This window comes from Orycteropus afer, unplaced genomic scaffold (assembly GCF_000298275.1).
Source record: "Orycteropus afer afer isolate SDZICR_OR568_19922 unplaced genomic scaffold, OryAfe1.0 scaffold00221, whole genome shotgun sequence".
NCBI lineage: Eukaryota > Metazoa > Chordata > Mammalia > Tubulidentata > Orycteropodidae > Orycteropus > Orycteropus afer.
In genome coordinates this window covers 4992398-5013165 of record NW_006921808.1, presented here as the reverse complement: position 1 = coordinate 5013165, position 20768 = coordinate 4992398, and positions in this window count along the sequence as shown.

Below are 20768 nucleotides of genomic sequence, written 5' to 3'. Positions count from 1 at the left end.
TAAATCACAGGGTAACCTCAAAGAAAAATGATAAACCTTCATATCAAAATAAAAAAGAGGACCAGCATAAATATTCAGCAAATACTAAAACAATAGCATGAAGGAAGTGATAACATGATGCATAAACACAATGAGCTCAGCATAGAAAATTATATGGAACAAAGAAAACAACACAATTAAAAAGCTCATGACAAAAATGACAGCAAGAAATTAATATTTGCTGATAATTACATTATCTGGCAAGGGACTCATCTCTAAGATTGATGGAAAACTCCAAAACCTCAAAACCAAAGGAATTAACAATCCAGTTGAGAAATGGGCGTAAGACATGAATAGACACTTCACCAAGGAGGATATTCAGGTGGTCAGCTAATACATGAAAAGATGCTCACAATCATTGGCCATCAGAGACATGGAAATCAAAACAACAATGAGATATACCATCTCACCCCAGCACTGATGGCAAGGTTCAATTAGACAGAAAATATCAAATGGTGGTGGGGATGTGGACAGATTGGGACTCTCATACACTGCTTGTGTGACTGTGAAGTGACACAACCAATGTGGAAAGCAATATGGTGATTCTTTAGAAAGTTGGAATTGGAGATACCATTTGACCCAGCAATCCCATTACTAGGTACACATCCTAGAGAGGTGAAAGCCAGGATTGGAACAGATACATGCACGCTCATGTTCAGCTCAGCACTATTTACAATAGCAAAAAGGTGGAAACAACCTGCATGCCCATCAGCGGAAGAGTGGATGACCAAATTACAGTACAAACACATACTGGAGTGCTATCCAGCACTAAAGAATGATGTAGAGTCTGCAAAACACCACATTATATGGATGAACTTGGAGGACATTATGCTGAATGAAATAAGTCAATAACAGAAGGACAAATATAGTATTAGTTCATTGTTGTGGAGGGTCAAGGAAAGGTTTATATATGGAGGGAAACTTTCTTTGTTGGTTACCAGAGGTAAGAGGTAAGGGGAGGGAACATTGCAAAAAAAAAGTGCATTGACCTATGTCACTTTAGTTTTGTGTATTTCACTGTACATAAATTATATTTCAATAAAATGCATTTTTAAAAAGTTGCAATTATAAATACCATTTGACCCATTCATTCCATTACTAGGTATACATCCTAAAGAAGTGAGAGCCATGACAAGAACAGACATATGCACACCCATGTGTATTGCAGCACTATTTACAATACAAAAAAGATGGAAACAACCTAGGTGTCCATCACTTGAGAAATGGATAACCAAACTGTGGCACATATGCACAATAGAATATTATGCAACCCTAAAAAATAATGTAGAATCTGCAAAACACCGCATAACATGGATGAACTTGGAGGACATTATGCTGAGTGAAGTAAGTCTAAATATTGTATTAGTACATTATTATAGAAGTCAACTAAAGGTTTATATATGGAAGGAAATTTTCTCTGTTGGTTACTAGGATTGGAAGAGGAGGGTAGGGAACACTGTTAGATAGGTAGAGATAAGTATGGATTTGGGTGAAGAGAAGGGGAATGTATCAAATGTGAGTGATCAACATGGTGGCATTGAGGAAGAGGAAGAAATAGAGAGGTACATGGGAGGTACAGACAACAAAGATGAATCCTTTTGCACACACATTACCACGTTGTCAGTGAAGGCAAACATACATATACTGGTGGATAGATGGTTGGACAGGCTGAACTATTAGGTATGTCTATGTAGGAGAGAAGGTACCCAAGACCATGTATAGGGTTGGCAGACAATGGTTCTACAAGTGTATTTGTATTTTCTGTAAGAATTCCCAGGTATATAGTAGAGTTGACAAGGACAAGTTTGTAGTCACTTCTTGGTCACAGCCAGCTACCCAGAGGGAGTGAGTAGTTGAACCTGTGCACTTGGGACCATAGTCAGAGGGGAAATCAAGCTCAATTGGCATAACATTCTACACAAAACATTGTTTCACCTCCTCCTTTGGTGAGTAGTGACTAGGTCTTAAAAGCTTGCAAGCAGACATCTAGGTACAACAATGGGTCTCTCCTCTTCCAAAGCAAAGAAGTATAAAAAAAAAAAAAAAAAAGATTCATGGAAACAATTAGCTCTAGCTACTGGCACACCATGCAATCTGTAGCCTATGTGACTATGAGACCAGAAGAACTAGATGGTGCCTGGCTACCACTGTCAACCATCCAGAGGGGGATCTATGTAGGAGATCCTGGATAGAGCATGAAAACAATGTGGGACAAAATTCAAAATCATTTGGGAAAAACAAAAAAGGGGGGTGGGGACCAGGTTTGCTGGTCAGATAGAGCCTGGTGGAACCACTGAGACTATGTCCCTAGCTACCCTTCAGGTCAGGAATTGAACCCACACCTGTGACTTCCAGCCAAACAAAAGACAGGCATATGAGTTGAACATTTATCTGAGGTAGACACACTCCTTGGAGAGAACAATTATGGGAGAAAGAAGGGCTGTTTATGAACAGGGAGACAGCTCATGGGGCGAGAGCGATGAACTCCAGGAAAAGGGAATTATTGGGAGGATGTGGGAGGCGAGCTGTTGCATTGGGGTAAATTGTAGTCAATGTCATGAGACAAAGTGTATGTGAAATGCTACATGGAAAGTGAATTTGCTCTGTAAACTTTCACTCAAATCACAATTAAAGAAAAAAAGAAAAAGATGGAAGGAATACAGAGTCACTGTACCAAAAAGAATTGGTCAATGTTCATGTTTTTCAGGAGGTGGCATATGATCGAGAACCAATTGTAATGAATAAGTCAAAGCTGCACTAAAGGAAGTGGCATAAAACAAGGTTCTAGGTATTAACAGAATAGTATTGAGATCTTTCAAAAAATGGATATTGTGCTGGAGACATTTATTTGTCTATGCCAAGAGATTTGGAGGACAGCTACATGGCCAAATGAGTGGAAGGGATCCATATTTAGGCCCATTCCAAAGAAAGGTGATCCAACAGAATGTGGAAATTATCAAACAATATCATTAATATCACACACAAGTAAAATTTTGCTAAAGATAATTTTAAAATGTTTGCAGCAGTATATTGACAGAGAACTGACAGAAATGCAAGCTGGATTCAGAAGATGATGTGGAACAAGGGTTATCATTGCTGATGTCATATTGATCTTGGCTAGAAGCAAAGAATACCAGAAAGATGTTTATTTGTGCTTTATTGAGTATGCGAAAGCATTTGTCTGTGTGGATCATAACACATTAAGGATAATGTTGAGAAGAAGAATTCCAGTATACTTAATTGGGCTCATGAGCAGCTTTTACATAGACCAGGAGACTGTTGTTTAAATAGAACAAGGGGATACCACATGGTTTAAATTCGGGAAGGAGTTCATCAGGATTGTGTATGCTTTCACCATAATTATTCAATCTGTATGCTGAGCAAATAATCCAAGAAGCTGGACTATATGAAAATACCATGACATCAGGATTGGAGGAACACTCATTAACAACTTGTGTTATGCAGATGGCACAACCTTGCCTGCTGAAAGTGAAGATACTTGAAGCATTTACTGATGAAGATTAAAGACTACAGTCTGCAATATGGATTACACCTCAACATAAAGAGAATGAAATCCTCACAGGTAGACCAATAAGCAGTATTGCGATAAATGGAGAAAAGATTGAAGTTGTCAAACACTTTCTATTACTTGCATAAACAGTCAACACCAAAGGAAGTTCAAAAAAAAAAAAAAAACCTCACTGCCATGGAGTTGTTTCCAACTCATAACTACCCCCATTGGGTTTCTGAGGCTGTAAATTTTTGCAGAAGTAGATTTACCCATCTTCCTTCCATGGAGCAGATGTTTGGTTTGAACCACTGACCTTCCAGTTGCTAGTCAAGTGCCTTATCCACTATGCCACCAAAGTTCCACTAGTTGAAGCACCAGTCAACAAATCAGATGATGTATTGCAGTGGGCAACTCTGCTGTAAAAAAAAAAAACCTCTTTAAAAAGCTGAAGAGTAAATATGCCTGTTTGAAGACTCAGGTGCATCTAATCCAAGCCATGGCATTTTCAATTACCTCATACACATGTGAAAGCTGGACAATGGGTAACGAAAACTAAAGAAGAGTTGATGCTTTTTGAGTTGTGGTGTTAGCCAAGAATGCTGAAAGTACCATGGACTGCCAGAAGAACTAACAAATCTGTCTTGGAAAAAGTACATCTGGAATTCTCTTTGGAAGTGAGAATGTCCAGACTTCATCTCTCCTATTTTGGTCATGTTGTCAGAAGGGACCATTCCCTGGAGAAGGATATCATGCTTGTTAAAGTGGAGGGTCAGCTAAGAATGGGAAGGCCCTCAATGAGATGGTTTGACGCAGTGGCTACAATGATGGGCTCAGGTATAGCAAGGATTGTGAGACTGGACAGTGTTTTGTTCTGTTGTACATAGGGTCGGTATGAGTCAGAGCCAACTTGATGGCATCTAACAACAACTTACTACAGGGATATTTTTATAAGAAATAATTAATTATAATTTTACAACAAATAATTAATTTCAGAAGAGGATGTGGAATGAGGGAGATCATTGCTGATGTCAAATGGATCTTGACTGAAAGCCAATAATACCAGAAAGATGTTTACTTGTGTTTTATTGACTATGCTAAAGCCTACTTAAAGACACCTAAAAGCAACTACTGGAATATTTTTATAACAAATAATTAATTTCTGCTGAAACACTGTAAAAAGATAATCATTTTGATGTCCTCACCTCTGAAAGTGTCACCCAATGCAGTTGGCACCCTCTGCCAGGAATACCAGTGTCAAATATATCATTCTCTAGAGATTGGTCTTTTCTGATGACAAGGCCAAAACAAGTGATTCAAAGTCTTGCCATTTTCTTCTATTTTTTCTTTCTTTCTTTTCTTCTTCTAATAATACCTATATATTTTAAAATCAATATTAGCCCTGATTTTGGAGGGGCTGACCCACATACTCTTGGATCAGATAGTGGCCCAGGCCTAATCAATGAGATCATCACATGCCCCTGGGAAAGAGCAATCATTTCAGAGTTGAACAGGTGGCCTGAGCCATGTAATAAGAAGTATCTACCCACCTGGGATTTTGACTATTGGAGTTTTTGAATTTGTTATAAGTATGCTATGAGCAGCTGGAGACTACTATAGTAGTGGTGGTAGTAGTAGTAGTGGTGGTGGTGGTGGTGGTGGTAGTAGTAGTAGTAGTAGTAGTAGTAGTAGTAGTAGTAGTAGAGAAAGCCTCTCAGGGGAATTCCTGTTTGAGAATAAATTCAATAGAGAGGAGAGCAGAACCCAGCTGTACAGTGATAGAATGAATCCTAATTATATAACTTGAGTAGGAGGTATAATTCACGTATATAAAAAGTTTAGCAGAAGATCTGACTTAAGTTATATGTCTGGAGGAGATGATCTCCTGAACCCTGTTATGATTGAATTAAGCACTACTACTCCTACACAAGGTTGGGCAATCCTACTTCCATAGTGATACTGCCTCGGAAACCCAAGGAGGGGTCGCTATGAGTCAGGGCTGACTCGAGGGCACATAACAACAACAACAACTCCTACACACAATATTATATTTTGTGTTAAGCCAGTTTAAATTGCAATTCTACCCTTTGCAATCAAAACACATTTTGAATTAATTTCAGCTGATCTTCTAAATGGAATGTATCATTCTTCTCTGTTTAAGAGACTGATTTAGAATAAAACACAACTAGATAGCTCCTGACTCTATTGCTTACCAGATTTAGGACTTTTGTTCCTCAGTTATCTTACCTCTACACATAATAATATCAGAGCCTTCTTTATAGGTTTGTTGAAAAATCAAATTAAATAGGTATGTAAAATGTTTGGCACAAGGCCTAACACATGGTAAGCACTCAATAAATGATAGTCATTGTGAATATGATGATAATGTTTAGAATCATGATCATTGTCATAAACATCAAAAACTCTCTTTTAACTACCCTCTTTCCCAGCCCACCTCACAACAAAACTCTTCTGAAAAATCACCTATGTTCTCTCTATGCACTTTGCACTACATATTCCCTGATTTCCATACGCTCCAATCAAGCTTTTGTTACTGAAATTGCTAAACTGTCAAGTTTGCCCATGAACTCTGTCTTACCAAAGAAAATGATGAAATGCTGTCTTCCTAACTGTTAAGAAGCATTTGTCACAGTGGACAAATTCTTTCTCTTGAAGCATTTTTATCACTTGGCTTCTGGAAAACTTTACTTTCTTGTCTTTTCTCTCTACCTCTTCAGTCTGTTTGTGGATACTCTCCCTCTTTGTGATTACCTCTCTTTACACTCTCTCCCTAAACCAACTCAACCAGGCTGTGGGTAACAAAACCACTTAATCAATAATGGCTTTGAAAAGTATACGTCTAGTCTCAAACTCTCCACTGAGGTCCAGATTCTAGACCCATCCACCTTTATTGCAGTGAATTGCTTAATATGGCCCTTTTTGCCATAGTCCTCCATTTTATGATGAATTGTAAATCCTAGCTTTGCCTGTGGTTATGGTCCCATTTTTGAGTGAGTTGTCTGTTGCATTGATGAGGCAAGATTAGGGTGGGATGTATCTTGAGTCCCACCTTGCTGGAGGGAGTGACTCAAGTCACTACTCTTAGTTTCTTTGAGGGTATATATATGAATGTTCTAGCAGAGTTCGTTTTTTTGCTCTGTATCCTGCATCTGGTTTGTCAACATCTCACACCTGATTCTTGGGACTTGAGACATCAGCCAATCATCTGAACTGATAATTTGAGTTTGTCAACCCCTGCAACCACACAAGTGAGGAGAATTCTCCAGACTGATGCCTAATTCATGGATTTGGGACTTGCCAGCCTCCAATAGCATGAAAGCCATTTCCTTCACAGTTTGTGAGTTCTGTGAGATATTGTAGTGACATTTAGAACCCTAAGATATGAGGGAGAGTACTGAGAGAAGCCCACCAGCCACTCCTGGGAAGGAAGGTTGGGCAATCCTACTTCCGTAGTGATACTGCCTCGGAAACCCAAGGAGGGGTCGCTATGAGTCAGGGCTGACTCGACGGCACATAACAACAACAACAACAACTGAGAGAAGGGGAAAACTTGATGTTAGAGATGATACAGTGATATAGCAGTTTGGAAAAGCTGGATATTTGTGACATCTTTAACTTCCATCTATAAGGATAAGCCTTGTGCTGATCTTTCTAAAAGAAATTATTTGAACACCACCCATATGACAACTTCACTTGAGTGCCTTATAAGGCTCTTAGTCATAATGTAAACAAAACTGACTTGTAAATTTCTCCATCCTCATCCAGAATCTGCTCTTTCTCAGGGTGTCTTCTTCTTGGGTAAGAACAATACCCTTTACTCTCTCAGGCACAAACTTTAACATCTTCATTGGTTCTTCTCTTTTCCATGCTAACACATCAAATCCATCAGCAAGTATTGTTCTGCCTTCAAATTTATTGTGAATCTGATTTGTCTTATTCATCTCAACTTTCTACACCAGTCTAAGCACATGATTACTTCCATACTTGTCTCCATACCTCACATTTTCCCCCTGACAAACTGCTAAATCAAGTCACACCTCAGTCACTTTCATTTCAAAACCTCCACTACACCTATGATAAAATCCAAACCTCTTAAAGATGTCCCGTAAATCCCTGGATTATCTGGGGTTTGCACCACCATTTGTGTACCAATCTGCCTCTTACTGTGCTTCAGCCACACTTAATGGGTTCCAGGTATTTCTCGGACACACTAAACCATTTCTGTCTCAAGGCTTTCGTTTTTGTGCCCTTTCTTCCTAGAACACTACTCTCCCAGGTCTTCTCATGTCTGATGCCTGATCACTTAGTTGGTGCTAAAATATCTCCTTTCCAGAGAGGTCTTGCCTGATCCTGCCATGGAAAGAAATCTCTCCTCCACCATTCATCCTATACCTTATGCTCTGCTTTATTTTTGTTTTGATTAATTATTTATTTTTTTACCTATGTTTTGTCTGCCTTTCCTAGTTGGGTGCACTATCACATAATCATAGATGAAAGACTTGCAGGCATTTAAAGCTGTAGGCAAGGACTATTCAGATCTATTAGTCAGCAGGAAGAGAACTTCTAAGTCTTCTTTCCACTCAATATATTGGAGAGTTCAACTTCATATTTTCATCCCAACTGAGGAACTTGAAGTGAGAAATACATTTTCAAGTGATAAGATTTACACATTGGTGAAGCTATATTCCCTCTGTGGCAAAATAAATAATTATTAAAAATCTTGAGATTAAAACTACACAATAAGTTCAATTATCAGGGATTACACAAACACAGTCCTTCAACACGATGGATTGACACAGTGGCTATCATGGGCTCAAACACAGCAATATGTGTGAGGATGGTGCAGGACCAGCCAATTCTTCATTCTGTTATACATAGGGTTGCTGTGAGTCAGAACCAACTCAATGGCATCTAACAACAGTACAAAAATAAACAAAATATTGGAATTGAGGAATGCAGAGAATGAATTATAAATAATTTTAATTCTATAAGTGGCCTCTAATTAACCCTGGTGGTGCAGTGGTTAAGTGCATGTCTGCTAACTGAAAGGTTGGCAGTTCAAACCCAGTAGCAGCTCATATGAGAAAGATGTGGCAGTCTGCTTCTGTGATGATTACAGGCTTGGAAACCCTGTAGCACAGTTCTACTCCACCCTAAAGAGTCACTGTGAGTCAGAATTGACTAAACAGCAAATGGTTATATAGCATCTACTGAAAAGTCATCAGTGGTCATTCCTGAACATTTAATATGAAATTGATTATAATGTCATCAACTACCTTGTGGTCCTAATAGGGGGAAAATGACTGAGCAAGTCAGGCATAGTGAACATGAGTGCAGAATGATTAGCTGCATAAACATCTAAATCATTACCTGTTCAGAGTCTCTGGGGAATTGGAAGTCAATAGGATAAGCCCGATCAATGCTAAATCTCTACCAAGGTTTAGTAAATTTCTGATACTAGGAAGAATATCTTTTTCTGTGAAAACATAAATAAACCAGGAAGTGTAGAGAATAAATCTACTGTGAAGCAACTGGTTATTTCAGGGTCCCCAAAATATTAAGTGTCTGGGGGAAAATATGTTAGTTCATGTATGTGAATCTTAAAAAAAAAAAAAAAGCATTTATATTTCTGAATTGTGTGACTTCAGATGAAACTTGAAACTCCATTTTGAATTTCTACTTTTTTGAAGAAACCATTTTAAAGATAGTCTTTTATCACAATTTTACTGTTTTAAAAACAAAGGAGGCATAAGTCAGGATTTCTAAAGAGTTACTTAGTATCTGTTAGATGTTTGTGCAGCTGGTCACAGAGAAATTACCTTAGTCTGCAGGAGACTAAGAAATAAAATAGATAATGTTAAATGAAGTTAGACCTTGTAAATAACCTTACAATTAAAATAGGTGTTATCAGGCTTAGTTTCACACTATCACTTCCAAAATAACATTGTACTCACTGAAACTTTCCACTGTGTTCCTATCCGCCTTCCATAAATTTGTAACTAACATGTTGTTTTTGTTGTTATGTGCCGTCCAGTTGGAACGACTCATATTGACCCCTCCTTGGGTTGCTGAGGCAGTATCACCAGGAAGTAGATTGCCCAACCTTCCTTCCAAGGAGTAGCTTTTGGGTTTGAACCACCAACCTTCTGATTAGCAGTCAAGTGCCTTAGACACTACGCTACCAGAGCTCCCTGTGACTAACATAACTAACATAGGAACTAAGTATTAAGTTAAAAACAGATAGCAGATGAGACAGCAAATTAGCAACTAACAGAATGCTTTGTTAAACTACTCTCAGGATAATTACACTCACAGAATGCAACAAATGAGCTGATAGATAACATTTAAGCCTGTAATTCAACAAATACTTTGTAAACTTTTGCCCTGCTTCCTCCTCCTCCCCTTAGGCTCTGCTACAAATCTGGCTTCAGTGCACAAATTCTTTGTTTAGTACACCCTTTTAAAACCTTGCTGTCCTCCCTGCAATTCAGAGCATTGCAACATCTTGCATGGATATCTATCAGTGTCTCGCTATTTTGAAATTATTTTATTGCCTCAATACATTTTTTCTTTTTAATTTCTAGTGGAGTGTCAGTCTAGTGTTTTTCACTAAGAGGGTTCTTACATTTGGAGTAACATTCCTTTAAATTCAGCTTAACTGACTTCTAAGACATTATTATTGGGTTAGTTCAACCAGAATCTGATCATACCTGATCTTTACCAACACATGCACTATTCATCTGATTCTGTATTAATGTTTAATTGTTATATATGGCTTACGAACTGTGAAATCTCATTCACGGACATTGTTTTCTTCATAAAACAGATTGACAACTCCTTGAAGTTCCTCACTCTTTTATCCTCTTTCATTTTATTTCACTAGGGCATGTTCTTTCTATATAGGCAGCTAGAATAGCATGTGAAGTATTTGGGTCCTTATTCAGAAAACTAAACAAAATATATCAACAGGAGAATCAGTGTAGACCATAGGTTTGCATAACATTTGATTCAGAATTGTACATGGCCAAATAGATATGATACAGACTCACTAAACTCTCACGATAGTTATTTTTGGACCACCTGGCTAAATGATGAATTGTTTGCTTATGGACAATTGTAGCCAGCACAACAGAATCCTAAACCACAGAAGAGTGTCTCTTTTCCCAGGATGTCTATAAATATGTTATAGCATTTATTACAGTTGTCCTTTATTTTTATGTAATTCTCGGTATCCTCATCACCTTGGTCAAGTTATGTTGACTTTCCTCATATTGTGTATTGACTTTCCCATCACCACAATTAACAGTGTCTACAATCATATAAAATTTTGCAACAACAGTAATAACAAGCAAACATATGTGACTGGTTACATAGATAGATATGTATATTATATGGATGTAGGAAGGTATATGGAAACAAATGTGTGCACATATATAAGTGTATTTGTGGGCATATGTATATATATATATGTTTGTATGTGCTGCATACATTCATATATAAAGTAACACACATATGGTGCACAATTACAGATGCTTCCTAGATATATCCATCCTCATAGGATTGATTTACTGGGTTTGAAGCCTCAGGACCATAGGCTCATGAGACAACTAAGTCAATTGACTAACTTGGTTCATAAAGATAATGTTCTACATCCTGGTTTGATTAGTGTTTGGGGTATTAAAAGCTTATGAGTGGCTAACTAGGATACAGGTATTGTTCTTTTCTCATCTGGCACAAAGGAAAGTGAAGAATACAATGACTCAAGAAAGAGATTAGTCCACACTAGAAGAGGTGTGAACCACAGCCTCTTCTAGCCTTCCACCAGAAGAACTAGATGGTGCTGGGCTACCACCACAGACCACCATTATGACCAGGAACACAATAGAAGGTCCTGGTTAGAATGAGAGAAAATGTAGAACAAAACTCAAATTCATTAAAAAGACCAGACTTATTGGACTAATAGAGACCAGAGCAACGTTGGAGATTATTGCCCTATGATTTCCTTTTAAGCAGGAACTGAAGTTACTCCTGGAGGTCACCTTTCTCCAAAATAATGGATTGACCTATAAAATAAATAACATTCATGAAGAATGTGCTTCTTTAAACAATCAAATATGATACCAAATGGTCAGTATTTACCAGAAAGCAAGAATGATAAGGCAAGGAGGTACAGGGAAACTAGATGGATGTAAGGGAGGCTTGAATTCGAAGTTCAAAGTACCAGGTTTTAGGGGCTGTGTGAAAGCCCCTTGACCTTGGGCTTCAGCTCTGCCTCTTGCTTCTGGCCCACTGAAGCTAGAGGTATCTCTTCACTCAAGCAGCTACTGGCTGTTGAGGCTAACAAACCCAAAGTCAACAAATAAAATGGCACAGTTCCAATATTACCAAACCACATGGCAGGCCATTAATTCAAGTCCATTGTAATTCCCAAGGTTGACAGCACATGGCAGGCTTCTGAACAATGACATAGCTACATGTAGGGTCCAAGAGTGCCATAAGCTAGAGAGTATCCCCAAGTGTTCTCCTTATGTACAGGAAACAGACCATATCCCAAAGGCAACTACTCACCTGCTTGTGGTAGATCCTATCATGGAGTTGATTGCCAGTTTCATCAATGGGATTAACTACCACCAGTTGCCCAGTCACTCAACCAGGCCCAGCCATTGACATACAAATTTAACTACCATACTGTATAAACTTTTACCTAAAACAATAAAATATTCAAAATAATTCATAAACTTTATTTACCTTTAAATATGTATTTATTCATATTTATATACATTACATTTTGCATTGTGACTCAGGGAAAAAAACACAGAAGAGGAAGGGCTTAATTCTGATTTGATTAGATAGAATGAGAATATAAGGAAAGGAGTCATTGAGAGGAGGTGACATATGACATTTAAAGGACAAGTAGGAGTTTTCCAGAAAGAAATGGGGCAAAGGAAGAATATTCCAGAGAGAACAAATTGAACAAAAAGCATCAGTGATCATAATGCATTTGGGGAAGGTGAGCATCCTGATATATCCTAAAGCACGAATATCCTAGGAAGAGTAGAGAGAAGTGTGGTATGTATTGTCAATTGAAATGAAAATATAATTCCTTCCTGAATCAATCAGGGAACCTCTTTTGGCCTCAATTTCTGTCTTGTGATACACTTGTCTGGCCTTCTTGCTTTAGTAGAATGGAGTTTATCACCTCCCACCATGGCAACATAATGAAGAGAAAGTCATCTTCAGAGGTCACTGGCATTACATAATAGCTAATGACGGATCCCAACTACCACCACTCCATAGGTGTGCTCTGGACTCAAGGAATGGAAATATCTACTAGCATCTTCTACTAAGATACAGCAGAATTTATATTTCTGTCTGGGTTTATGAAATTGCTGAAAATCTACTCCTGATTTATATATTTTAAACATAAAATAAAAATGCAAGATAACTTAACTTTTGATAAACAAAAGTAATAATTCCACTTCAGGAGAAAAGGGAAGTCTGCTTTTTGAAGATATCCAGAGGATGGGTTCCAACTGGGTTATAGCAATTCTGTCCCAGGCCATTGCCACTGGGGTCAAGGATAAACCAGAAGAGAATTCTAGAGAAAACTTGCTGTAAGTTTCCATCCTAGGATAATTTTGTAAGAATCTTTACCCTCTGCCAGTGACACTAATCTAATTTTACTTCAGAACTTCCTTATGGATTTCCAACAATCTCAGTGGTACAAACCATTGATTCAACAATGCTGTAGCATTCACTTATAAATTTAGAAATATAATAGTTCAATATTATGGACATGTTTGGAATTTCATTTTCACCCTTACCCTTCTTATTCTACAGATAAAATATAACAAACAAAAATCTAAAAAAGTTTCTAGGTTCAAGTCTTGCCACTCAAATTTTCCACTGATTCTTAAATTTAGTGTTTCTCAAAGTGTGATCCCCAGATCCCAGAGGACACTTTCCAGGTGTCTTCAAAGTCAGAATTATTTTAATAATAAGGTGAACACATTATTTAACTTCTTCATTGTGTTGACATTTGCACATGCAAATTTGCACAATGCAAAAGCAATTGAAGGTAACACTGTTCACATTGTTAAACAAGTCAAAGCAGAGACACTGAATTGTACTAGTAGTCATTGTATTCACCACCCCACACACTTGCAGTGAAACCCATTATGTGAGTTTTTTGTAAGAATGTCTTTGATGAAAGCTAAGGCAAGACGGCTGGGGAAACAGTTGTTCTCATTTATTCTCCTGCAACTAAACCACTGAACCACAAAAAAAAAAAAAGAAAGAAAGAAAGAAACAAAGACTGAGATCTCAGAGGTCTGGACAACAGCTGAATTGTAAAGTCAAGGTGAGTCCAGAAACACAAGAAAGAAGTGAGGTCAGAATAAAACCTGGGAGATTCTAGTCACTGGCATCTGGATAACTTAGTTTATTGTGACCATTTTGGGACAGGGACAGAGAACACCCTGAAGAAGGAACATAGCTTGCTATCTAAACTGAGTGAAGTATAGTCTTATTAAGGTGGCACAGATTGATTATGGGAATTCACGGGCCATGCACTTGGGAGGGGTCACAAGGAGATCAAGATGCTGCAAGTGAATGCTGTTAAATCTCACCAAGACCTGATGCTGATGATCTCTAGTACCCAGATATACTGAAGAGCCGTTGGGTCCAACATGGAGCCAGGTGGAGAAAAATATATAAAATAGGCCACACAACACAAAACAACTGGGTCCCTGCTCTCAACTGGACCCTATAAGACAGCCTGCATGGGGGCAACCATGAGGGAAGGACAGAAAGTGCTCCTTGCCTTTGTCTCAGGAAAGCTGAGTCCCACCATTTCCATTTCCATCCACAGCCAGTAGAAAAGTCCCATGTATGTACTATTAGCCAAGGAGCAAGAGCTGTGCCCTAATCCTATATAGGGAAGGGAAGGAATGCAGTTCCAGGAGTACAGTTTGGGATCCAACCAAACCAACCCACTAAGTACAGATGGATCCTAATACATCACCAAAGTAAGACACCTTAGGGAGAAAAAGACAGAAGAAACACCTAGATACTTACTTTTTTTCAAAACAACTAAAAGGTATGGCAACACACTATAAGCCAAAAATAACAGAGATAAATTCTCAGACAGAACTCCTGACTTAATTCTGAAAAAAAATCTAGGAACAAGAGGGTCCTTTAGTGGAACTTAAGATAAAATAGTGAAAGTAAATCTAATAAATATAACTCCCGTGAAAATCAGAAAACTCAGAATTTCAAATATCACAACAAAGATAGCAAAGTGTCCCGTGTTCAATTGAAAATAAATAAATAAATAAATACACGGAATCACAAGAGATGAAGGACCAATCAAAAGAAAGCATGGCATTTGAAAGATATAAATCAAAATAACAATGAGATATCATTTCTCTCTGGTGATAATAGCAATGGTCAGAAAAGTAGAAAACAACAAATGTTGGCAAGAGTATGGAGAGATTAGAACTCCCATGCACTACTAGCAGGATTGTAAAATGACACAATCATTGTGGAATACAGTATGATGTGTCTTTGAAAAATTAGAAACGGAGATACTGTATGACCCAGCAACCCCACTACTGGGCATATATCTTGGAGAAATAAGAACTATTATAACACCAGAGCTCCTTATAAGCATACACAGATTTGCTGAAATATATTTCTACATAGCTTTGGTAGCATAGTCCCTAAGGCACCTGACTGCTAACCAGAAGGCTGGCGGTTCAAGCCCACCAGCCACTCCTTGGAAGGAAGGTTGGGCAATCTACTTCCATAGGGATACTACCTCGGCAACCCAAGGAGGGGTCACTATGAGTCGGATCTGACTCAACGGCACATACCAACAACATGTTTGTATGTGCTGCAAATATATCCAATGTATTTGTACACAATAGAGCATACAGGAGACAAAGTTACACAAACGTCTTAACCATAGCCAGATACCTTTAAGAACAGAGTCACTGGGCATGAAGGCTTAAGATCATAGTCTTGGGGGATATCTATGTCAATTGGCATAACAATGTCTATGAAGACAATGTGTTACATACTACTTTGGTGACTAATGTCTGGAGTCCTAAAAGCTTGCAAGATGTCATCTAACATACTCTATTAGTCTCTTCCCATCTTGAGCAAAGAAGAGTGAAGAAAATAAGGCTCAAGGAAACAATTAGTCTGAAAGATTAATGGATCACTTGAACCACAGCCTTCACTAGCCTAGGAACAATATAGAGCCCAGCTACCTCTACTGACCATTCTGATGGAATCACAATAGAAGGTCCTGAACAGTGTGGGAGAAAAATGTAGAAGAAAATTCAAAATCATAAAAAAGGAAAAAAAAAACAAAAAACAAACAGACTTACTTGTCTGACAGAGTTTGGTGAAGCTCTTGAGATTATGGCCCTTAGACACCCTTCAAATATGGAACTGAACTTACTCCCAGATATCACTTTCCAGCCAAACAACAGACAGGCCTATAAAATGAACAATAACAACTACAAGGAAAAGGATCCTCAGAACAATCAACCACACAGGACTAAAAGGGCAGCATTTGCCCCAAAATAAAGTTCAGAATGTAGGAAAGGTCAGGAAAGATGGGCAAAGAGAAATGGGGAACCAGGGAGGAAATGAGAAGAGTGCTATCATCGAGGGTATTGCAGCTAATGCCACAAAACAAAGTGTGTATAAATTGTTGAATGGAAAACTAATTTGCTGTGTAAACTTTGACCCTAGCTACAATAAAGTGTTCCAAAGAAAAAAAAAGAGGGGAAAAAAAAAAAAAAGAAAATTTCTCCTATGGAGACAAGGATAATGAAAAAGTGGAAGACTTCCAGGTAGCAGTGTTGAATATGGTTAAAGAAAGCAAAAGCAAAAAGAAACAAAGAAAGAAACAAAAAACCCACAGAAAACAAATTATAAAAGATCAAGGAACAAATTGAAGAACAAAAGGAGAAGTTCAATAAGGAAATTGAAAGAATAATTAAAGAAAAAAAAATATTGCAACTGAAAAATTAAAAAAAAAATCTGAATTAGAAAGTGCAACAGAAGCATTCAACAATAGACTAGAAGGGACAGAAGATAAAATAAGTGAACCAAAAGACAGAGTAACTGAACTTATTATGTGTTAAGAGAGAATGACAAACAAAATTAATAAAGCCAAATGAAAGTGGAAGATTCAATTAAGAAACTTAACTTTAGAATTATGAAAATTCTAGAACACCATAGTAATAATAAAGACATAGAGATAACTTTCTAAGATGTAATCATAGAGAATTTCACAGGGAACCATGGTTTTAAATATGTGAAGCTTCACAAAATCCAATTAGAAGAAATACAAAGAGGTCCACCCCATGTTGCAATCTAACAAAATACCTGAAAACCAAAGACAAAGAGGAATTTCTAAAACCAGCAAGAGAAAAACACAGTACTATATATCAAGGGCTCTTTACAAGAATTATTGCAGATTTCAGCCCAGAAACTTCTAGAGGCCAGAAGACCATGAAGTTACATATATAAAATATTAAAGGAAATAATTGCCTTTAAGATAAGAAAATAATTCTTTATCCAACAAAGTTGTCATTCAAAATAAGAGGGAAATCAAAACATTCTCAAATAAACAGAAGCTCTGGGAACAAACCACTACCATACCACCTCATAAGTATTACTTAAGGAAGTTCTCCAAATAGAAAGGAAAGAATATTAAGCAAATACTTGAACCTACAGTGGGAAATAATAATAATAATATTTAATTTTTAAAAAAAGAGAGATTTAAAAAAAATGCAAAACCATGGGAAAATATAAGGACCAATTATATGATATTTTCAAGGAATAAACTCAATAGTTTAGTTTCACAAGCACTACAATGCTAAGTATGCAAGAAATAAGTAGAAATTAGTCTTATTGGGAATTAGATATACAATGATGTCAATGGAACAGAAAAGGGGAGGGAGGAGCAAACAAGAATAGATAAGTATGTTAATATTTATGTAATTTATTTTTTGTATGCTAAATGGTATCATAATTGCAAGTTGTGTTATAACTTGCTGATGTTGAGTCAGGTCTGACTCATAGCGACCCCTCCTTGGGTTCCCAGGTGATATAAGTACAGAAGTAGACTGCTCAACCTTCCTTCCGGGGAGTGGCTGGTGGGTTTGAACCACCAGCCTTCTGGTTAGCAGTCAGATGGCTTAGGCACTGTGCCACCAGAGCTCCCAAGTTGTGTTATTGGTTGTTGATTGGTATGTGCCATCGAGTCAGACCCGACTCAAAGACCCCTCCTTGGGTTGCCGAGGCAGTATCACTACGGAAATATATTGCCCCATCTTCCTTCTGAGGAGTGGCTGGGGGGGTTTGAACCTCCAGCCTTCTGGTTAGCAGTCAAGTGCCTTAGGCACTATGCTACCACAGCTCCTAGTTGTGTTATAGTCACCTAGAAAAATATACAGAAGGAAAAAAGGAAAGGTGCATCACAAGAAAGTAGCCACAGACACAGAAACAACAGAAAATATAAAGACAGAGAAGACAAAAACAAAACAAAACAAAACAAAACTAATAACAAATAGCAGTATGAATGAAGTAGAAATTTAATGTTCAGTAATAATTTTAAATGCAAATATTCTAAACTCCATGTACAAAAGGCAGAGAGTCACAGAATGGATAAAGAATGTGACCCATCTTTTTGCTGATTACACAAAAAACATCTTAGACATGGGGATACAAAAAGACTGAAAAAGAAAAAAAAAAATCCTGTGCAACCAGTAACCAAAAAGAGTAAGTGGCCATACTGATATTCTGATATCAGATAAAATTGACTTTAAATCAAAATCTATCACAAAAGATCAAGAAGGACATTGTTGTTGTTATGTGCCATTGAGTCAGACCTGACTCATAGCAACCCTTCCTTGGGTTTCCGAGGCAGTATCGCTACGGAAGTAGACTGCCCCATCTTCCTTCCTGGGAGTGGCTGGTGGGTTTAAACTGCCAGCCTTCTGGTTAGCAATCAAGTGCCTTAGGCACTATGCTACCAGAGCTCCAAAGAAGGACATTACATAATGATAAAAAAGTCAATACATCAAACAGACATAACATGGTAAATATATATGTATCTAACATCAATGCTCCAAAATAAATGAAAGGAGAAATAGACAACTTCACAATAATAGTTGGGGACTTCAACATACCACTTTCAACTTTAGATAGAACAACTAAAAGGAAGATCTATAAGGATATTGAGAATTAAATAAAACCATACGCCTATTTGACTTAATAGACATAGAAAAAGGACTCCACTCATCATCAGAGCAATACACATTTTTCTCCAATGTACATAGATCATTTTATAGAATAGATCACCCCCTAGGACACAAAACAAGTCTCAATAAACTTAAAAACATTAAAATCATAAAAAACTCCTTCTCTGACCATAAAAGTATAAAGCTAGAAATCAACAAAAGGACAAATAAGGAAATAAAAATTACATGGAAACTAAAAAGCACACTGTTAAAAACACTATTGGGTCATAGAAGTAGTAAAAAATGAATATAGAGTCAAATGAAAATGAAAGCACAGAACATGAAAATCTTTGTGGCAAAGCAAAAGCAATACCCAGAGGGAAATTCATAGCAATGAATACCTACATTAGAAAAGAAGAAAGATCCAAATCAATAACTTAAGCCAAAAACTTGAATGAATAGAAAAGGAAGGACAAATGAAAACAAAGCTATGTGAAGAAAGGAAATAATAAAAATCAGAGCCAAAATAAACTGAATAGAAACAGAAAAACAATAGAAAGAATCAGCAAAACCAAAAGTTGCTTCTTTGAAAGGATCAATAAAATAGATCCTAAAACTTATTACACAGGCACAGTAGTTAACAGCCTGATAGGGTTACAACAACACATAGACCAATGCAACAGAATTGAGAAGTCAGAAGTAAATCCATCAACCTATGTAAGGACAGCTGCTCTTTGACAGAGGGCCAAAACTCATTAAATGGGGCAAGAGATAGTGTCTTTAATAAATGGTGCTGGCAAAAACAGTATATCCATTTGCAGAAGAATGAAACAGTACCCATAACTCACAACATATACAAAAGTGAACCCAAGTTGGATCAAAGACCTGAGTGTAAAACCTAAAACTCTAAAACTAAAAAGACCATGAAAAAAAAAAAAAAATAGGGGAAAATGTATTAGCCTTAATACATGGCAAAAATACACTATAAAAACAATGGTACCTCCTAAAAACTAGACATTTATGCACAACAAAAGATTTCACCAAAAGAGTAAAAAAAAGAATCCATAGACTGGAAAGATTTTTTTTTTTTTTCTTACAACAAATATCAGACAAGGGACTAATCTCTGAAATTTATTGAAAACTTCAAAACCTCAACAACAGACAAATAATCCTATTTAAAAATGGGCAGAGGACATGAACAGACACTTCACCAAAGAAAACATTCAGGCAGACAACAAACACATGATGAAACACTTGTGATCATTCTAAAATCACTGCTGTTGAGTCAGATCTGACTCATAGCAACTCTTCATTGGGTTTCTGAGGCAGTATCACTATGAAAGTAGATTACTCAATCTTCATTCCGAGAAGTAGCTGATGGATTTGAACCGACAGCCTTCTGGTTAGCAGTCAAATGCCTTAAGCACTACACCACCAGAGCTCCTCTTGTGATTATTAGTCATTAAAAAAAATAATAATAATACCCAGTCAGTTGATTCCAATTAATAGACACCCTATAGAAAGAGTAGAACTGCTCCATGTAATTTCCAAGGTTGTAAAACTTTATGGAAAGATTGCCTTATCTTTCTCCTGCAGATCAGCTGTTGGGTTTAAACTACCGACCTTTAGCTTAGCAGCCAAAAGCCTTAATCACTGTGCCACCAGAGCTCCTTCATTTGCAATTAGAGAGACGGAGTTCAAAACAACAATTAAATATCATCTCACTTCAGCACTAATAATAAAGTTCAGCAAACATGGAAAACAACAAATGCTGGTGAGGGTGTGGAGAGAATGGAACCCTCCGACATTGATGATGAGACTGTGAAATGGTGCAACTATTGTGGACAGTTGCAGAGCACTTTCTTAAAAATCTGTAAATAGAAATACCATATGGAGGAGTTCTGGTAAGATGGCGGAATAGGCAGAAAAACTACACAGAC